This window comes from Heloderma suspectum, chromosome 3 (genome assembly GCF_057233095.1).
Source record: "Heloderma suspectum isolate Gila_16-S chromosome 3, 16-S_ref, whole genome shotgun sequence".
NCBI classification, from domain to species: Eukaryota; Metazoa; Chordata; class Lepidosauria; order Squamata; family Helodermatidae; genus Heloderma; species Heloderma suspectum.
In genome coordinates, this window is record NC_139460.1 from 47,244,352 (window position 1) to 47,264,035 (window position 19,684).

Here is a 19,684-nt window from a genome sequence, read left to right on the forward strand (position 1 = left end):
TAAGCAACTTCTGAGTGTGAGCTGTAATTTACTCCCAGGTGTATGTCTGTATAGGTTCTCAGTCTTAGTGTCATTTATCCATAGCCCTTGTAGATGTTCCTTTCAAGAAGCATCTCTTCTGTTAAAAGCTATTCTCAGTAGCTGCCATATTTTGCCTTATCATAGAGTGGGACTGCGCTATTATTATTACCAAGACATGACTAAACTATGGCACTGCCTCCAAAATGTTTCCACAAATAGATGGGATTTTAAAAGAAAACGAATAATACAGTTTAGTATGTTAAGTACCTCTCACTTTGATGTATTTGCTGCTAGGGCTAGCCCTACTTTCAGGCAGCCCTACTATCAGGCAGTGAGGCAACCACCTCAGGTAGCAGATGCTGTCCAGGCAGTAGCGGCAGCTTCCCAGTCATTCCTTCAGAGCCCCTTGGCTTTTCCCCTCTGTTGGACACAGCTGTGTGTGCCTGCTCTTCTGAGGTGAAGCGGAAGCAGGGCCAGTCCAAGACATTTTACTGCCTTAGGCAAATAACAACGTGGCGCCCCCTTCCATTCCAGGTACAGAAACCAACTGGACTGGCACTTGAACCTTAGTTCAACACTGGCAGCAGGATAGAGTCCTCCATCACACCCGAGGGAAGCAGGCTAGTTTAGGGGATGTAGGACAGGCTGTGAGGCACACATAGCTTTGTCCTCCTAAGAGAGTAGAATGGCTGGAAGACTCCCACTGCTGCCTCCTAGCATCTGCCACCTGAGGCAGTTGCCTCACTCGGCCTAATGATAGGGCTGGCCCTGAGTGGAGGACACTGTCCTGAGTATTGAAGTAAAAGTAAACTTCCAGTCCAGTTTGCTTCTGTACATGAAATGGAGGGGGAATCTTGTCCTTTCCCTCAAGACATATTAGGCCATCCCTGTCTGTTCCTCATCGCCACTAGTTATGAGAGTGGAAGAATTTGTTTCATCTGTGAAAGCATTATAAAGAACTTGCTTCCGTTAAGAGATCTGGTAATTGTAGTGTAGTGTAACTTCAATGTTACTGTTTTCTGTCAAGGTGATTTTTAAAAGTCATGACTATCAAATCTTGATAACTAATACAATGGGAAGTTCTCTTTAGGTCTTTAGGTCACTTCAAAAGGGTAATTCCTTCAGAGATTAAAAAAAAAATTATGAAAAAAATTAATGAAGTTGTCCGTCTCTCATGTTTGGGAGCCAGGTTTGGCCAAGTATCTTCACAGAGACCAGTAATATCCAGTGTTTTGAAAATTGTTTCAGAGAGAGTGGAAAAGAAAGATTAAGAGATAAATCTGATGTTGTCATATCCTAGTCTACTTTTTTCTCTCTCAGTTTAGATTCAAGAATTTTCTGAGTCTCTAGCAACAATCTAATGTTTGATCCAAAAGCAACAAGTTGAATTATTTGTTTTAACTGACAAGAGTCAGTGTTCAAAGTGTAATAATATCTAGATTCTCTTAGCAAAATAGTAATAGTGAATCTAGGAGTTATACGTTAATTTTCCATTCTGGGGATGTTCTGATTTGTGGAGACAAGTGTATTACCAATTTTCAAGAGTTAAGCTCAATTTATTGGTAGGAAAGCCAGTGTGCTTTTTGTCACTGGATAAATTTAGCAAGCTACATCTGTCATTCTTTAGATGTTCTGTGTAATGCATATTTGGAGCATAATACTCCTGATAGTTCACATAAAGTTCTGATTTTGTTAAAAGGAGGAAAATAGTCTGTAGGGCACAAAGTAGACATCATATAGGGGACACATAGAATGTATCCCAATTTTTGTTCATACTTTACTTCAGTCATTTGATTCTCTGAATTTGATTGGTTCAACAGCATGGGGAAGGTAATAATTAACCATTTTGTCACAGGCTGTTTTCCTGCTAAAAATAACCTCTTACGCATGTTTAGACAGAAAAAGTCCAAAAGCTCCCAGCATTCCCCATCCAGCATCCCCTAAACAAGCACCTTATAATGCTTTTTTCTCTTTGGGGGCAAAGATACTAGGTCCACATATATTTTCCTCCACTGAAAGAAAAGTAGATAGGATTTAGGGATGTGATTTTTCTTTCTTTTCAGGCTTCCATTTATTTGCTTTACAAAAGTGTAATTGTTTCATGTTTCGTCTGTTAAAATCACATTCATTTTTAATTTCATTCATTTGTGTTTCCATTGTCTTGGTACCCAATCTCATTTTCAGTTGTTGTTTTCTCCCCTCAGTTTTTTGCTGCTGCTGCTGCTGCTGCTGCTGCTGCTTGTGGTGGTACCGGCAGCAGAGCAAACATCAACTGGCCCTCCAGATATTTGCCATTTTGTCTTTCCTAGAATGCATTAAGCTATGTTACAAAAAGTAACTGGAATTACAGGGAGTTACTTTAAGTTGCTGATGTGTTTTTGAGCAGACTGAGACACAGACTGATAGAAACTTCTTCCATGTCTGTGACTAGATGTTATCTGGGGATTTATTTATTTTTTTCAGTTGGCCACTTAATGCTTCATCAGCATAACCAAAATGTCACAGGGCTTTTATTCCTGCCTGCTCTTTATTTTGCACGGAAAGTCTAATCGTACGGTTCTGCATACTTGGCATTGGTGATACATGTTGGATCTTCTTAACCAGAGAGAGTTTTCAGCTGGTTTTCTTATTCTAATCCATTCCTGTGCCAAATAACATGGTATTTGATTTTCAAAAAATTGCTCTGGACTTAGATTAATTAATTAAAAATCACTGAGGAAATGGATAGATGCAATTGGCACAGAGATTCTTAACAATGTAGTTGCAAAATGCAGACATTATGATATACAATAGTATTAGAACCGGCACATGAGTTATTGATTTTACCTGTCATTTGACAGAGCATTGTACAGTTAATATTAGCAAGCATTATCAGTATCTTTTTAGTTCTTTCTTTAAATTGCCTTATCTGACCTAAACACTGATCCTCAGCTGGTGTCAATCAGCACAACTTCAGCTGAAGGTAATGGATTGATGCCAGTTTATATAAGAAAGGCATCTGAGCTAAGCTCTTTATTATGAATTACTAGAACGGACTGTGCTCTGCACTGGGCATTTGTGTGCTGGGAGTTCAAAGTACATAGGAATGCATGAAATTTTTTCCTCATTTTCATTGCCAGGCTTCAAGAACTAAAATATATAGCTTGTTAAATTCATGCTACAAATGGGTCATGTTTATTAAGTTTTATATTATGATTTGGGATTTGTTCATTTGGAATTGTGCTTGATTAAAATTACATTAATCCCAATGGTTTGTGTGTGGGGGGTAGTCTTTAACCTTATGATCCTGGGTGCTGCCTATAACATTTTCGGGGGTGGAGGGTTACCCCCTATTCCAGTCCTGAAATTGGAAGCCCAGGGAAGGAGGCAGTAGTGCAAATTACCATGTCACCACCATGTCGAATGGTGCTGCGGACCTTTGATTTCAATTTGTATTACAGGGCTAGTAACCCTAAAGGCAAGTGTTAGATAAATAGCTGTGTGCACATGGTAGCAGCACTTTCTGGCTCTCTCTCAACACTGACAGTACTGCGTATGTGGGCACAACATAGTTTGCCACTTAATCTACTCAGCCTGGGGCAATAGCAAATAGCATGGAAAGAGGTGAGTAACAGATTTTGTGAGCCTGAAACAAGTTACTGAGAAAACCCACTTTGCTAATGGAAACACAGTGCTGTGCTTGATCACTTAAATAATGTCATTGGAGGTGGGGAGTATTTATAAGACTTCATAGAACTATACTTAATATTCTTTAAAGTGGTGTAGAGTTGCATGTGCAGTTATTTAATTAGCTAGATTTAGTAACAGGTATATTCTATTAGTCCTGTGATTCACTAGATTTTGGATTGTTGGTGACACTATGAGATGTAAAAAGAATTCTACAGTAAAACATAATTGATTTTGTAGGTAAAGAAGTTTTAGGCTCTGTCCATGGTATTGATAAATCTGTGATCTTTCATAAGCCTGTTTAGAACTGTAATAAAATATGAACTGAGCATCTACATTATATTGATAATGGACAATACCTTTAAAGGGTGAGTCCTTTACTGAAAGTATCAGTGACTGAATGGAAAGTAATGAAGGTTATGTCTTTAACTGAGAAAAACAGAATCTTAGTCAGTGCATCTCAGTCACAGCCCTCACAATCTCTTTTGGGTTTTGCTTATGGGTTGGCTTCATTCATCCAATGGGCTAACATATGGTCTAAGAACTAAATGCTGACAGATTCTTCTGACTCTCAGGAAAATACAAATGTATTTTAGTGTAGATGCCTGGAAATTTCTCTTTCCAAATGGACTTGTCCAAAGAATGTATCTGTGGCATTCATATCAAAGCATACACTCACACCACTGTCTTCTTTCTGGAAGACATGTTGAGCTTCCTACCTCCAGGTTGTTGATAGAGGAGAAAATGGAGGAAAGAGAGCTTCCTAAATATAATCAGTTAAATTTATGGAGAACTCCCTACATCGTACTTGAGCTTTATTAAATAAGAGTTCATTTTAGGGCAGGGATGGGAAATATGTGGCCTTCTAGATGTTGTTGGACTGCAGCTCCCATAATCTCTTTCCATTAGCAATGTTGGCTAGGGCTGATGGGAGTTGCAGTCCAACAACATATGGAGGGCCATATGTTCCCCATCTTACAAGTTGGAATCCCATGTCTGGAATGAGTTTGCACAAATATTGTACAATATGTACTGTGATGGAACTTCATTTGCATACTCATGTCTATGTGTGCGTGTGCGTACACTCACACACACAGAATTTTAGGAACAGGGGAAGCTGCCTTATACTGAGTCAGACCATTGGTCCATCTAGCTCAGTATTTTCTACACTGACTGGCAGTATCTCTCCAGGGTTTAAGAACAGAAACCTGCTGGATTAGGCCAAAAGCCTATCTAGACCAGCTTTCTGTTTACCATGGTGACCAACCAGATGCATATGGAAAGTCCCAAAGCAGGACATGAGGGCAACAATCCCCTTCTTCTGTTGTTTCAAATCATGCTGCCTCTGATCCTGGAGGTAGTATATAGCCAACATTATTGTTGTTGATAAATAAGAACATGACCATTGAAAGCCTTATCCTCCATGAATTTGTTAAATCCCCTTCAAAGCCATCTTGAGGCAGCAAATGTTTTAAAACGATAAACACAATAACATGATGAAAATTTAAAACTGTATAAAAGTCATAAATAATAAAACAGACTCAGTCAGCAGCAGCAATAAAACAGCAACAATATCAGATTTCATTAAATGCTAGAAAGAATTAAAAGGTATTCAACTGTGTTGCCAAAAAGTACTGAGAGGGGCCTGACAACCTGAAACAGACGGGAAAGCTCCCAAGGTGAGACACTGCAACAGAGAAAACCCTCCCTGCTCTGTGTTGCCACCAACTGCACTTCAGGAGGCCCTGAATAATATCTTAATGGTTGAGCAAGCTTATATGGGAACAGACATTCCTTCAAGGATTGATTTTATGTATGTATGTATGTATTTTATTTAACTGCTGATATGCAGCTTGATATCATAAGATCTCTAAGAAATACGTAAAATACAATATAAAAGCCAATATAAAAAGTATATACGATAATAAATATATATTTTTAAAAATTACAAGAGCAATAGAACAGAGCAGTGCCATTACACATCAGGGGAGGCCTGAGTAAACAAGTGCATCTTCAACAGTAATATCTGTCGCCGGGAAATCCTGCCGTATTTGGGCTCGCCAGACTTCTGAAGCATGCCCGACTCATCTTGCATTTGCAAGCCAAGCTGCATGTTTTCCCCAAATTCTGGGAATATGTACTTCTTTCCTTTCTTTCTTTTTGCAGAAATAGACATTTGCGCAAATTGCAGCTGAAATTTACACATACGTCTTTTTCTGTATTTAAAGGGGGGGGGAATCCATCAGCTGCCTGACTCTCTGCAGACTAAGTCAGGGCAACTGGCAGAAGACAGAATGGAGGCTTGCTCTGCACCTGGGAATTGCAGAACTCTGCACTTGGGAATTCTGTTTCCTGAACTTCTCTGCATTGGAGTACACTTAACTGAGCCTGCTAGTTTCATTAGCATCACGCATAATTTCTTGCATGATGTGTGTGTGTACTAGCCATGTGAAGTGTGTATGGGACTGGTGGTGTCGTAGTCTGTTAGAATAAAACCAGTATGAAAGCCCTTGAACTGATCTCTGTTTTGTCACTTGTTCAGTCAGAACTTCTCTAAACTAGCTCTAGAGTGTTTTTAAAATACTTTGATCTTAAAAGGCCATCTAAAGACAACCTCAATATGGCATGCCTAGCCATGTCTTTATTCTGTTTTCTTGGTGTCCAACCTTTCCTTTTCTTCAAAATTCTTTATATCAACTGTTACTAAAAAGTATTCACATTAAGACTCAGTGTGCTGATAAAATGAGGGAGGGAAACGTTCTGGTAATACATTGCAGCTCTAGTGAATGAGTGACTGTCACCAGCATTTGTATTTATTCTTGAAGAAACTGCTCTTTTACAAAATAGAGTAACTTGTTACAGTGTTGACTAGCCTGCAGGTTTTGTGATAATCTCCAAAGTTGATAGGCAAAAAGGCAAACATTACCAAGATGTGAACTCTGCAATCTGTCAGAAAGCCTTGCAAGTGGCTCTTAACATGGAAAGTTTTACAGCTTGGAAAATATTCCTTAACTGTATACACTGACACTTCCATCCTTGTATAGGAGAAATGTGTGCTATTTCTTTTAACAAATGGAAGAAAATATAAACCAGAGAAAATTCTTTTTTATATCATCTATGTTGCCATTTGTGATAGAAATACAAAACCAGTGGTGGCGTGGAGAAACTATGCAAAGGGGAAGAGAGCACCCTCCCTTGCTTTGAAGGGTTTAGTAAGTAGAGAGATGGTGTCCTTAGTGTACGTGAGAGTGAATTAGGCAGAAGACACCGTACCAAGATGGTGTCTTGGTACGTGAGAGTGATTTAGGCTGGAGACAGACAGTGGACTGGATTCAGCATCCTTGTTCCACCACTGGAATAGACACTTCTGGTGGAATGGGACTTCCCCATCCTCTCCTCCCCCCCCCAGCCCAGCCCCCTGCATAACCTCCAAATCTGCTCCAGAGGTTGGGGCATCCATCCTACTGGCAGAACAATTATATTGGATCCAAAACTGTATGATTTATAAGGCAGTTGAAACTGGTGTAAGATATGTATTGCTTCCCAAGGGCTGCACACATGCATTTTGTTGACTGTGGTTAAACAGGACTTGCAGGTTTTTGAAAATCTGTCACACCTGTCTACCAGAGGTAGATATGGGATTAAGTGTACACATTTCAAACAGTGATCCCTCCTTCAAATGGTGTTCAACTCTCTGAAGGTAACTGTATAGTCTGTCTCTACTAGTCAAAGTGACCCTCAGGGGAGCTTCCTCTTCATTTTAAGGGAAACTTTGCTTTAGTGATTATAATTGACATTATGTCTACATTACAACTGTATCTTTTGCACTTCTTTGGAGAGAATTATATTTAAATGCAGTATGTGGCTCAATTCTCTACAAACAACTATAATCACACTTAAGAGCTCTTTTTCACAAGGAGTGAGTCATCAGTTGCATGATGCATGAAAAACCTTTCTGACTGGTTTGAGACCTTTGAAAATCTGTTCTTGATAGTGATGTGGTAGGGCTGTCAGTGGCATGTTGTGACAGTGTTCGGTAGACATTTTGAGGGCAAATTCACTTGTATCCATCACAGCTTGGACTCTGCAGTTTGTACAGGTCAGTCTATGGGGGTGTCCAGAGTCCGGTCTCATCCTATATTGTTGAATGAATTTCAGGTTTGGGGGTCTGAGGATGTGGACAAGTTGCTTGGTAAGATTTGGGTGACCCTGTGCTGTATCCAACTGTGTCATTTCATTAGTGCAAATGACATTGCTCTAATGTTGAATGAATTTCAGTTTTGGGGGTCTGAGGATGTGGACAAGTTGCTTTGTAAGGTTCGGGTGATCCTGGGCAGTATCCAACTGTGTCATTTCATTAGTGTAAATGACATTGCATTAGCAGAAACTAGGTTCTGAACTATGTGCAAGAGAAGAATCGAACTAAAGTTATGTTTGTGCAAGTGTGGTTGCGCAAGCAGTTTTGCATTATGCTTGTGCAACCTATTGTGCAGCTGGTTGCACATTCTGCTTGGGGTATGTAACTGCTTGGACCGTTGTGCAACGCATTGTGCAACCTGTTGCACAACTGCTATGCGCTTGTTGTGCAACTGGTTGCACAAGAGTAACAGGCAACCACTTGCACAACAGAAAGATTCAGCAGAGCTCCGCTAGCGCTATTTGAGTTTGCAGAATATCACTGTTGAATACTGCCCCATGTGTCTGCTCAACCCTTACCCCCCATGGCTGATTATATCTGGCAAGGAGGGGACAGCTGATAGTCAATCAATCTCTCTTTAAAAGAGGGAGTGGTCCCAGCCCCCTTAAAGGTGGCAGTTGTGCAGCCACTTCTGAAGAAACTGTAACATCTTAATAATTTGAAGGCCTGTGAAAAATGTTACATTCTTGGGCAAGATGCTCAAGCACATGGTAATCAGAGCCAGGCTCTCTCAGATGAGACTGATTTTCTGAGTGCATTTCAGTTGGGGTTCAGGCCTCGTTACAGAACTGAAACAGCCTTGACCACCCTGTGCAGACAAAGGCAGGGGCTGCAGCTTTGTTGCGTTTTCTTCACCTCTTGACAGCTTTCTATACCATCACCCATAGTATACCTCTGGAGAAACTGTCAGATGTGGGCAGAATTGCTTTGTAGTGGTTCCTCTCTTACCTGAACAGACATTTTCAGAAGGTAGTGCTGGGCAATTTCTGCTTTATTCTGTGGTATCTTCATTTTTGGGCCCCACAAGGTTCTATCTTATCCCTGCATGCTGTTTTAACAGCTACGTGAAACTGCTGTGCGAGGTCATGGGGGGGGGTGTGTGTTGTGGTTCATTGCCATTGGTATGCAGATGACACACACCTCTATTTCTCATTTGCCTCAGAGCCAGGTGAGGCTGTGAGGATCTCTGGTGCCTGGCTGCAGTAATGGATTGGATGAGAGCTAACAAACTGAAACTTAATCCAGACAAGACAGAGGCACAGCTAATGGGAGGTTACTCAGATGGGTTGAGGGATGTTCAGGCTGTTTAGGAGGGGTTGCACTCCCCTTGAAAGACCAGGTACATAGCTTGGGGTTGCTCCTAGATCTATCACTGTCATCAGAGGCTCAAATGGTCTCTGTGGCATGAAGCACCTTTTACCAGCTTCAGTTGATATCCCAGCTTTAATCCTATCTGGAGGTAGATAGCCTAGCTGCAGTTATCCATGCTGTTTTGATTACTGTAATGTGTTGTACTTAAGGCTGTGTTTAAAGATAGTCCGGAAACTTTAGCTAATGTAAAATATGGCTGCAAGAACTCTGATTGGGATTAGGTGTTACAGTAATATTATTATGCTGGCTCTGTTTAGTCTGCCCTGGCTTACAATTCATTTTCAGGTTGTTGAGGCTGGGGGATGGGCCAGAAGAAGAGATAGCACAAAGTTGTCTAAGTGTCTTCCCCTGCTGCTTTTGTCCTCTAATGATGTACATGGCTTGGGACCTTAGTACTTTGTGGAATGCCCCCTCCCATATGTACCTATCCATGCCTTAAAGTCATCCACAGAAGCCCTTCTTCAAGTCCTTCTCGTTCTTAGGCTCAAGGGGTGACAACAGGAGACAGACCTGTTTTGATGGTGGCTCCTCAGCTCTGAAATGCTCTCCCAAGGGAAACCTGCCTGGTGCCTACATTGCTAGACTGTTCTGTTCTTCCAAGCTTTTAAAGTATTTCCTCCAATGTGGCTCCAGTACCTGTTGTTGGTTAATTTTTGCATTTATATTATATTTTATTTTGTGTTGGTATGTCTATTGGTTTTATGTTATTGTTTTATAGTAATTTTATTTATTATGTTTATAAATTTATAATATACAGCACCTAGAGAAATCTATTTTATTAGGTGTTTAAAAATAAATAAATTAATAAATATAATGAAATTATTATGTATTACCTAGTTAATGAATAATAATTTGGAAAGGCCATACAATCAGCACCACTGTCCTAGTGTTTTCCCCCATCTCTGCCCCAAGGACTAAGGGGATGCTTGTACAGTTGGGTAAAGAGAAAAGGTGATACTGACCACTGGGTAAAGAAAAGGTACTGACCCCATGCTATTAGCACTTAAACAGTATTTGTAGGGCTGTTTGCATAACTCAGAACCTTGGTGAGGTGAACCTGCTTTCTCTCCCCACCCCTCCACCCCCATCCCCGGTTAAGCTTAGAAGGCTACTTTAGCTACAGCAATGCAAACCACTGTTTTTATAAAGCATCTGCATATTATTATCAGGGTGCTGGACAGTATTTTCTGTTTTCACTCTAGTGACAATTATTAAAGCAGGCTGAAAAAATGTAAGCTTTTTTGTGGAGTTGTCTTTAGGACAAAATCCTAGAATACACAAATCCATTTATTTGGCCCTGAATTTATTTAATGTTCAAATATCTGAGAAAGATACCTATCTACAACAACCATATTCTAAACTGAGATTTTGAGGACAAGAGAAACATGTTGAGTCTTTATATGCATATTGTGAATTGTGGGACATGGAGGTGGAATTCTTTATTATTTAGGAGGCTTTAAAATGACTTCTACTACTACTGCTTCACTAGCAAGCAGTATGAAAGACACTGCATATATAATTCATTTAAAATTAATAAAGGGAAGAGTAAAAGCTTGCAAATGCATGTTGATCTGAGGTTATTTTTTTCAAGTTAAACAGATGTGTAACCCACCCATCAGCTGTTGCCCAAGCCTAGCTATCAAATCAGGAATTTGCAGGCTGGCTCTTCAAATCCCAGCACTAATCGCAATGATAAAGAGCTACCTTTTGATTAATCCTGCCCTAGACTTCAGCTGAAAGATACTGCAGTTTAATTACTGAGTGAAATCTACTTTGTCTGATCTGCTAGTCTGCACTGTAATTTTATAATATAATCAGCATCACCCCTGTCTGAAGCTCTAAGGCTATGAAGTCCAAGGACCTGTTTGACCGGAATGAAGAAAATGATGTTCAAACAGTCACTAGCCACAGAGTTTTAATGAACAAAACCTTGTTTGTCTCTTTCTAGCTGCTTTTGCTATCTGTTTATGACAGCAAGAAGGGGATGTACTCTATAATACAAGTGCAGGTAACAAATAGGCAACTTTGCCACTATATTTAAAAGTAAAGAACCAGTGTAGGATACATTACTGTTTTAAACATTGGTCAGTGGTCTGTACCAAAATGTGCAAGTGGGTACCCATTGCACATTCATATTAAGCCCTCATATGAATTTCCTCAACAGGAAATCTGAACCTGTGTGGGAGGCACAGGGCTGCACGTGCCGGCTGCACTCCCAGTGTCCCTCTCCCCAGCCTCCCTGTTCTCAGCCTCTGAAGGAGGCTTCTACACATGTCCACTTGAATGCAAGTAGAACCTTACACATGATTCCCAACACCAGGTCCATGCACTCAGACCTGGCAGCCTGTTAAGAAGGGTACTGGATCAGGGAGGTGGAATTCCTATGGATCAAGGTTACCCACTCTCACAACCCTTCAAGTTGTGCCTGGTGTTATGCCTGATAACTGCAGTGATACAACCCAGGATGGAACATTCCTCCAGGATAAGGAAGGTAACATAACCTTTTCCATTAATTGATCTGGCATTTGTTAGCATAACCCTCAAGCTCAAGGGGACTGTAGTTTTAAATCACCAAGGTTGTTGAGGCTGAGGGATGGGCCAGAAGAGGAGAGAGCACAAAGTTGTCTAAGTGCTTTCCCCTTTTTTTGCCTTCAGGACAACCACCACTGTAACACCTCCTGACCATTCACAATGTTCACCCTCTTCTGGCCCCTCAACCCATTATTATTCCCTCCCAAGCACATCCTGGCTTCTGAATGTTGGAATAGGGAAGGCAGGAGATCACACTAATAGATAGTTTCACCAAAGGGTTAATCTACTGTTAGAGTGTTAGAGATGTAACAGCAGGGGTCGCCCAGGGTGCAGAGTTAATCAACTCCCCTGGATACATGCAGAGAATACTGCCTACTAGCAAGGTGGAGCCGAAGAAGTTTTTGCTGCTTTAACCAGGGCTGCTTCTTGTAAAGAAAAAAAGTTCAGTACTTCTTGTGTTAATGTCTGTCTGTGCCTTTTACAATCAAGTAAAGTTTGTTTTGCCAAAGCTTTGCTTCGTGGACTCAGCTATACAGCCACTCTTGCTAACTCTAAATTTACTCTATGTCAAACTTCAGCCCAGCAATATCAGCAGCTAGTGAGGTGTCTGATGCCTCAATATCGGCAGCTATTGAGGTGTGTGATGCCACCATCTGCCCGATCTTGTGGGATCAGTTCCAGTTCCTGTGGCCTGATGAAGTGGACAAGGTGCTTGCAGCAATGCGACCAACCACGTTCCCTCTTGATCCCTGTCCTTCTTGGATAACAAAAGCTAGCCGAGGAGGTAGGACTCGGTGGGTTCATGGAGTGATAAATGCTTTTCTGCAGAAAGGGGTGGTCCCTGCTGTCCATAAGGAGGCTGTAGTGCAGCCACTCCTGAAGAAGCCCACTCTGGACCCAACAGAATTAGACAACTACCGCCCAGTTGCAAATACTCTTGTCTTAGGGAAAGTACTTCAGAGGGTTGTGGTGGAGCAACTGCAGGCACTCTTGGAGGAAATTGATTATTTAGACCAATTCCAGTCTGGGTTATGATCTGGTTCTGGGACTGAATCAGCCTTGGCCGCCCTGATGGATAGCCTTTATTGAGAATGGGACAGGGGGAGTGCAACCCTGTTAATTCTGCTCGAGCTCTCATCGGCTTTTGATACCACTGATCATGGTATCCTCCTGAATTGACTCCATGGGATGGGTATCGGAGGCACTGTGTTACAGTGATTCCAGTCCTACCTGTGGGGCCAATTTTGGAGAGTAACATACAGTGACTATTCCTCAGCCACTTGGCAATTGAGCTATGGGGTGCCGTGGGGTACCATCTTTTCCCCAGTGTTTTTTAACATCTATATGAAGCCACTGGGAGTGGTCATTAGGGGATCTGGAGCCAAGTGCCATCAATATGCTGATGACACGCATTTCTGTCGCCCTGTGGCATCTGAATCAGGAGAGGCTGTGCAAGTCCTGGACCAGTGCCTGAACTCAGTAATGGACTGGATGAGAGCCAATAGACTGAAACTGAATCCTGGCAAGATGGAAGCCCTGTGGGTGAGTGGTTCCTGAATCTGGGAGATAGGTTCATTGCCTGTTCTGGATGGGGTTGCACTCCCTCTGAAAGATCAGGTCCGTAGTCTGGGGGTACTCCTAGATCCATCACTGTCGCTGGAAGCTCAAGTGGCCACTGTGGCTTGGAGTGCCTTTTACCAGCTTTGGCTGGTTTGCCAGCTATGGCCTCTCCTGGACAGGGATAGCTTGGCCACAGCGGTACAAGCATTACTAACCTCAAGACTAGATTACTGCAATGCGCTCTAGGTGGGGCTGCCCTTGAGGCTGGTCTGGAAGCTGGAGCTAGTGCAGAATGCAGCAGCACAGCTGTGGTCAGGAGCTGCCCCTTTTCAGCATGAAACTTCTTTGTTGACGGAACTGCACTGGCTGCCTATTCGCTACTGGGCCAGGTTTAAGATATTAGTACTAGTGTACAAGGCCCTAAACAACTTGGGACCAGGATACCTGAGAGAGCGCCTCCTTCCTTACCAATCTGTCCAGTCACTGAGGTCATCAGAGGGCATGTTCCTGGTGGTTCCACATGGACCTACAGCCTGGTTGGAGTCCACCAGGAAAAGAGCCTTCACCATGGTGGCCGCCTTCCTGTGGAATTCCCTGCCTTTGGAGGTCAGGCCAGTGCCAACTTTGTGTTGCTTTAGGTGCCTCCTGTAGACATCATTATTTTGAGAGATCTTCCCTGACTGATGAGCTTCAGTTTATTATGTTCAGAATCTGTTCTTTTAAAATGTTTTAATGGTTTTGATTATGGGGTTTTAGTCTTTTGTTGTTCATTGCTCTGAAATCTTTGATGTGGAGTGGTATATAAATATTGTAAAATAAATAAATAAAGTACTGATTATGTTTATGAATGAAAGTGTTGATGGGGCATAAATAAAACGTGTTAACAGTCTTCTCTTTCTAATATTCTACTATTTTTCAATTGGACCTAATGCCTTAGACAGGATTGAGCTATATGGACGGTCTGTGGTATAATCTTCTAGTTAAAGTATGACCATATCTGAGATCAACTGAGAATATATGAGTTAGAATTCTTCTTAGACATTACTGACAATAACATAGGTATATGTATGTTTTGGCAATTGGTTTTTGAGCCTGAAAGAACAGGCAACATATACTAATGAGCTGTGGTCATTGCCAGTCTAGGCTGAATATGATCATTTGGCCAAGCAACAAAGTTGGTTTGCCTATACCAAGATAAGCGGTAGAGATTTTAGCCAGTTTCATAGCCTATGTTTTATTCATTTTGTACTATTGCAGTTTCTTCAACATAACTGCCAATGAGGAAAGTTTGTTGTTGCACCCTGAAATCCTCCCACAATCTCTTCAGAATGAGGAAAAATGATCAGGCACTTTGGAGATAATAGACAAAGTGAGAATCTGAAGAGATTGTGTCTCCCTCCTGCTTCTGTTCTTTTTGCTTCAGATATGCCTACTTTTCCTTACCCACCTCTCTCTCATTAAATGGAATTACTTAGAACACAGGGGTGGGCAACTTGTGGCCCTTCGGTTGTTTTGGCCTACAACTCCCACGATTCCTCACCATTGGCTATGCTGGCTGGGGCTGGTGGAAGTTGTAGTCCAAAACATCTGGTGGGCACCAAGTTGGGGAAGGCAGGTACGTAGGATGGCTATATGGAATCAGCTTTATACATATACAAACAATGCTATATTTTCTTTTAAGGACTGTTATCTGCAATGCTTAAAACCATACTTGTCAGGAGCAATGGCATGTAAAAATGTTCTACAGTGAAATCTGGCTTTGAACCCTAGCACTGTTTGTGTTGTTAGCACGTGAACTTCTTAATAGTATTCACATATTTTTGGAATTTTCCATTCTTGCTCTTAAATCATGTAGTTAAGAAGAGCCCTGCTGGATCAGACCAAAGATTCATCTAGTCCTGTTTCCATAGTGGCCAGCCAGAAGCCTCCAGCAAGCTGACAGGCAGAACATGAAGGTATAGCCCTCACCTGCTGTTGTCATAGATAACCCAGTAACATCTGATTTAGACTACTGCAATGCACTCTACATGGGTCTGTCTCTGAAGACTGTTCAGAAACTCCAGTTGATGCAAAATGCAGTTTGGAGGCTGTGACCTGGTACTAATATTAGGGATTGCTTCTCACCAGTACTTAAAGAACTACATTCACTTTCAGTGTGATTCTATGCCCATTCACTTTGAATAAAATATATGTAGACAGATCTAAGTTAATATAAGTTCCTTTGTGAGAACATTTACTAAAAACTAATCAGTAGCACCCCAGTTTGAAGGCACAAGAAGTATTGTTCTCCCTGCTTTGAGTGTGCCCTCGACTGGCCTTCCTGAATTTGGATTTTGATCCAGAGATCCCTGTATTACCTGTTCCGTTGCTGAAAGATCTGATGTGCAACCTCTACTAAACTATCTGCAACTGACATGCTTGGAAAGCTACATACAGAACCTAAAACCATATTATTTTAGAGTTGGATGTCCTTCTTTACTGTTTAATTAGTGAAATACTCTTAAAATAATCATTCATTCATTCATTCATTCATTCATTCATTATATTTCTATACCACCCCATAGCCGAAGCTCTCTGGGAAGTTCACAGAAATTAAAACATTAAAATACATTATATAAAATATATTATAATCATGATTTGTCTTAATAGATGCACACAAATATGTACTAAAATTATGTGGTGTTTAAATGCACACAATCATTTGTGTACATGACTTACCTGGAAGCAAAAAAAAAGCAGCATGTGAATGAACAGAAGGAACAGAAAAGTGCAGCAAGAGTAAATTGTGCATGCCCAGTAATTTTTATAGCAGCCAGAGATCTAACAATGTAACAAATCCTGACCCTTGACTAGGACAAGAATGATGGAAACACCACCACCACCCAATGACAGCAATTTCCTCGTAGGGAATTTCAGGAACATTCTTAGAACTCAAGCACATTTTCTAAGTTGCATAGTGGTATCCTAAATTGGCAGGTATATGTACACAGGAATATAGAGAAAAGCTATTTTTGTGAATACTGGGACCCAGAAGCCATGAAATGCAATGGATGGTTCCATTGATCACAATTTTCCCTCTATACCCGTGTGTGTGTGTCTGTGTGCGTGTACACCTTCACACGTAGAACATAAAGCATCTGACAAAGCCGAAATATCTTTCCATGAAACATTATGCCACAATAAATTTATTAATTTTTAAGGTCCCAGAAGATTCTTTTGTTATCAAAGGTTTAGGAAGCTTAAAAAATGTTAGCCACTTTCACTGGGTGTCACCATAATTTGAAATACATCTTACTGTTGCCAACTTGAAGGAAAATCTTTAATCTGTTGATTTTCTTATCTTGCACAGCCTCCCTCGGTAACACTGCATCTGAGGTTCATGCAGTCATCTTTCCTGTGACAGCAGAAGCTTTGGCTGTGTGTTTGCCTGTGTAGTGCCTGTAGAGAATGATGTAGTACTGTACTGGGGAGTGTAAGATATACCAGGTGGACACTGAGCAATACAATACTTTCCTGTAGAGAATTAGCATTGGGGCATCATTGGGAGAGGATCACAACTTCTTAAGGGCTGACATTTGGTCTTACATCCTTGGGTTTATTTTCTGATAAATACGTTAATTTGAAGAAGAGATGTAGAACAGAGAATGAGCTTTGCTTACTGAGGGCACTGCAGCCTGAGAATTATTCTTTCTAAGGCTATTGATTTTTGCAGCAGCTGATATTTCAATCTGGGTGCAGCATGTCTGTGCCTCTACGCACACTGTCAAGAAGAAATATGATAGTGTCTTAAAAGATTAATAATATCGCTGGTCCTCAGGAGGCCTGTCTTAATTCACTGGCCTGTTCCTTGACATGTACTGTAATTTATCTAGTCTGATTTGAATAGCAAATGGCAATCGGCTGCCATTAGGGAAATAGGCATCATTCTTATTGATCCAGCATAGGCTGGATTTTATTTAAGGGGACCTGGAAAATGTTATTAACTTCACAATGATAAGCTAGGACAATTCTCTTCCCCCACCCCCGCCATGTATATGGTAGAGAGCAACCTTCCCCAACCTGGTGTTTGCCAGATGTTTGGACTACAAATCCCATCACTCCTGGTGATTGGCTATGCTGGCTGGGGTTGATGGGAGTTGTAGTCCAAAACATCTGGAGAGTGCCAGATTGGGGAAGGCTGGCATAGAGTATCTCAAAATAACAATGAAATGGATCATAGGGAAAGGGAAGGAGGAAGTGATTCCTTCCAACATACTTGCAAAGACAAGGGGAATTTCAAGTAGTTAGTATAACTAGCAAATGGATTATATAATGAAGTGTTGCAGGATAGAGATAATGGGAAAGAGATATATTGTGTGGCTTTTTTAGATGGATATATGAAATGTATTCTATTTTGCTTCTCTTTAGAACCAAACAGAGGGTTTTTTTTTTACTTTGATCCATGAATACCTATAGTAGGAAACAAGCCAAACACCATAGTACTTCTTACTGATAGATTACACAGCATTCTGCTGGGGGGAGAAGAAATATGGGGAAGTTTCATGAAGACTTTGACTTTTCCTGCAAGTTAAAGCATCCACCTCTCACAGCACCTGGATGGGATCCCAAGTACTGTGGAAGCAAGCAAAATCATTTTGTGGGAAATGGTTGAGCAAAGCAGTTCCCATGCAGGTTGGGGCAGTTGTAACAACAACAGTGGGACCCTGATGACATGCTTCAAATTGCTCTGCTGATCACCAACCAGGAGGTGCTTCCCACATGATTCTCCTGCCCTGCTAGTTAGGATCATGATGGTAACCACACCATTGTAGCAATGTGGAAATTGGGTGCATTTTGCCTAAGGATGGGGGATAGATCCAGGTAACAGTTGAATTTTATATTTAACAAAATGAGGACTAACCATTGTTAGTTTGTTTGTTCATCACGGTGGTCATAGAGGCAGTCCAGGGAGCAACCTGAAACCATCTCAGCACCTAGAAGAGCCTAAGTTGTATTGGTTATATCCAACATTACAAGAGTTGGTGATCTGCTAGCGGTTGTGCAACTGCTATCAGAACTAACTAATGCAAGCAACACCTAGCCAAATGAAGTCATAATAAGTTGTGCAGTGCCTTGGGCAGCAATTTGTGGAAAAGCTTGTACAATGGCTGGTGCAATAGCTTGCGCAACACATTGTACAACAGCTTGCAAAACAGAGTGTGCAAGACATGCAAGACATTGCATGAAGTGCTGTATAAGAGCATGTGCAAGCAGAATCAAAGTATTGGATTTGACACTTGTACAAGGATAAAAATGAGGTTTCTGCAAAAGGTAGAAGCTTTGAGCTGGTGGAATGACACCATTGGCTACAATGCAATGTCTGCTACCTCCTTACACATTCCATCTTAAGACTGTAATGGCTTCAACATCAGCCAGCATCCCCCCCCCCCCCCGCTTTCTTTGCCATCTAGCATGATGAAAAGTCCTGGAAATCTAGGACACTATTTGTGACATTTTGGTTGGTCTAATAAATATATTGCCATTCTACAGATCTTGGAATTTTTCTTATAGCCAACATGGCTATGTTTGCTTTTTGAGAAGCAGAGCATGGCTTGAAGAACAGAGGGCACCTTTATAGCCAATTCAGTTCCGATCTTTACCACCAATGAACGTTAAGTGAAATATTGCTGGATTATTAACAGGCAAATCACTGAGGGACTGAAAAGAGGAAAACAGAAACAAAAACCTGGAAGTGTGTTTTGATACATTAAACCATAAAATACGATGTAAAGAAAGGATCTTATCATTGGCATAGAGCAAAATGCTGTTGAGAGCAGTGATTTACTTTCTGCCACAGAAGTGGCTATTTATATGATGGCTCTCCATTCACTTCTCTGTGAGTAACAAGCTGGACTGGGCCTATAGAGTGGTGAGGAGTGCCCACCCCTTGGCTCAGCCTTTCGTTTTGCCACAGCTGTGAATGTTTAGAAGCTTTTGTCCACTTCTGCCTGTCTTCTTCCTAACACTGCTGCCTCTTTCACCTCCTCAATGCCAGGAGATCTCAATCAATGCTGCCAAGGGATGAAAGGAACTGTGTAGACTAAAGCCTTGATCTACCTTCCCCAACCTAGTGTCCTCCAGATGTGTTGGACTACATTTCTGGGAGTTGCAGTCCAACACATCTGGGGGGCACCAGGTTGGGGAAGGCTGGCTTAGGTCATGAAGAGACTGAAGCATAAGTTGTGGCAAGCCTGACCTTGCTTCCCTCCCTCAGCCAAAGGAAGAAGTTGTAGAATACACTGTACATGCTTTTGCATGTCAGAGGCTAGCAGAGTTGGCAGCAGAACTGGACATCTT

General features: G+C 41.4%; 1 protein-coding gene across 50 annotated transcripts in view; it reads left to right on the forward strand.

Annotated features, from left to right (window-relative positions):
• ZBTB20 (zinc finger and BTB domain containing 20) overlaps positions 1-19,684 on the forward strand; it is an 809,278-nt gene that overhangs the window by 319,649 nt on the left and 469,945 nt on the right. For 3 of the 50 annotated variants that reach the window (XM_084843061.1, XM_084843063.1, XM_084843071.1), the window contains exon 5: positions 15,204-15,303. The exons of the other annotated variants lie outside the window; for them this stretch is intronic. The gene's annotated coding sequence lies outside the window, so the exon portion shown is untranslated. The remainder of the gene's footprint in view (positions 1-15,203; positions 15,304-19,684) is intronic. 50 annotated transcript variants of the gene reach the window in all.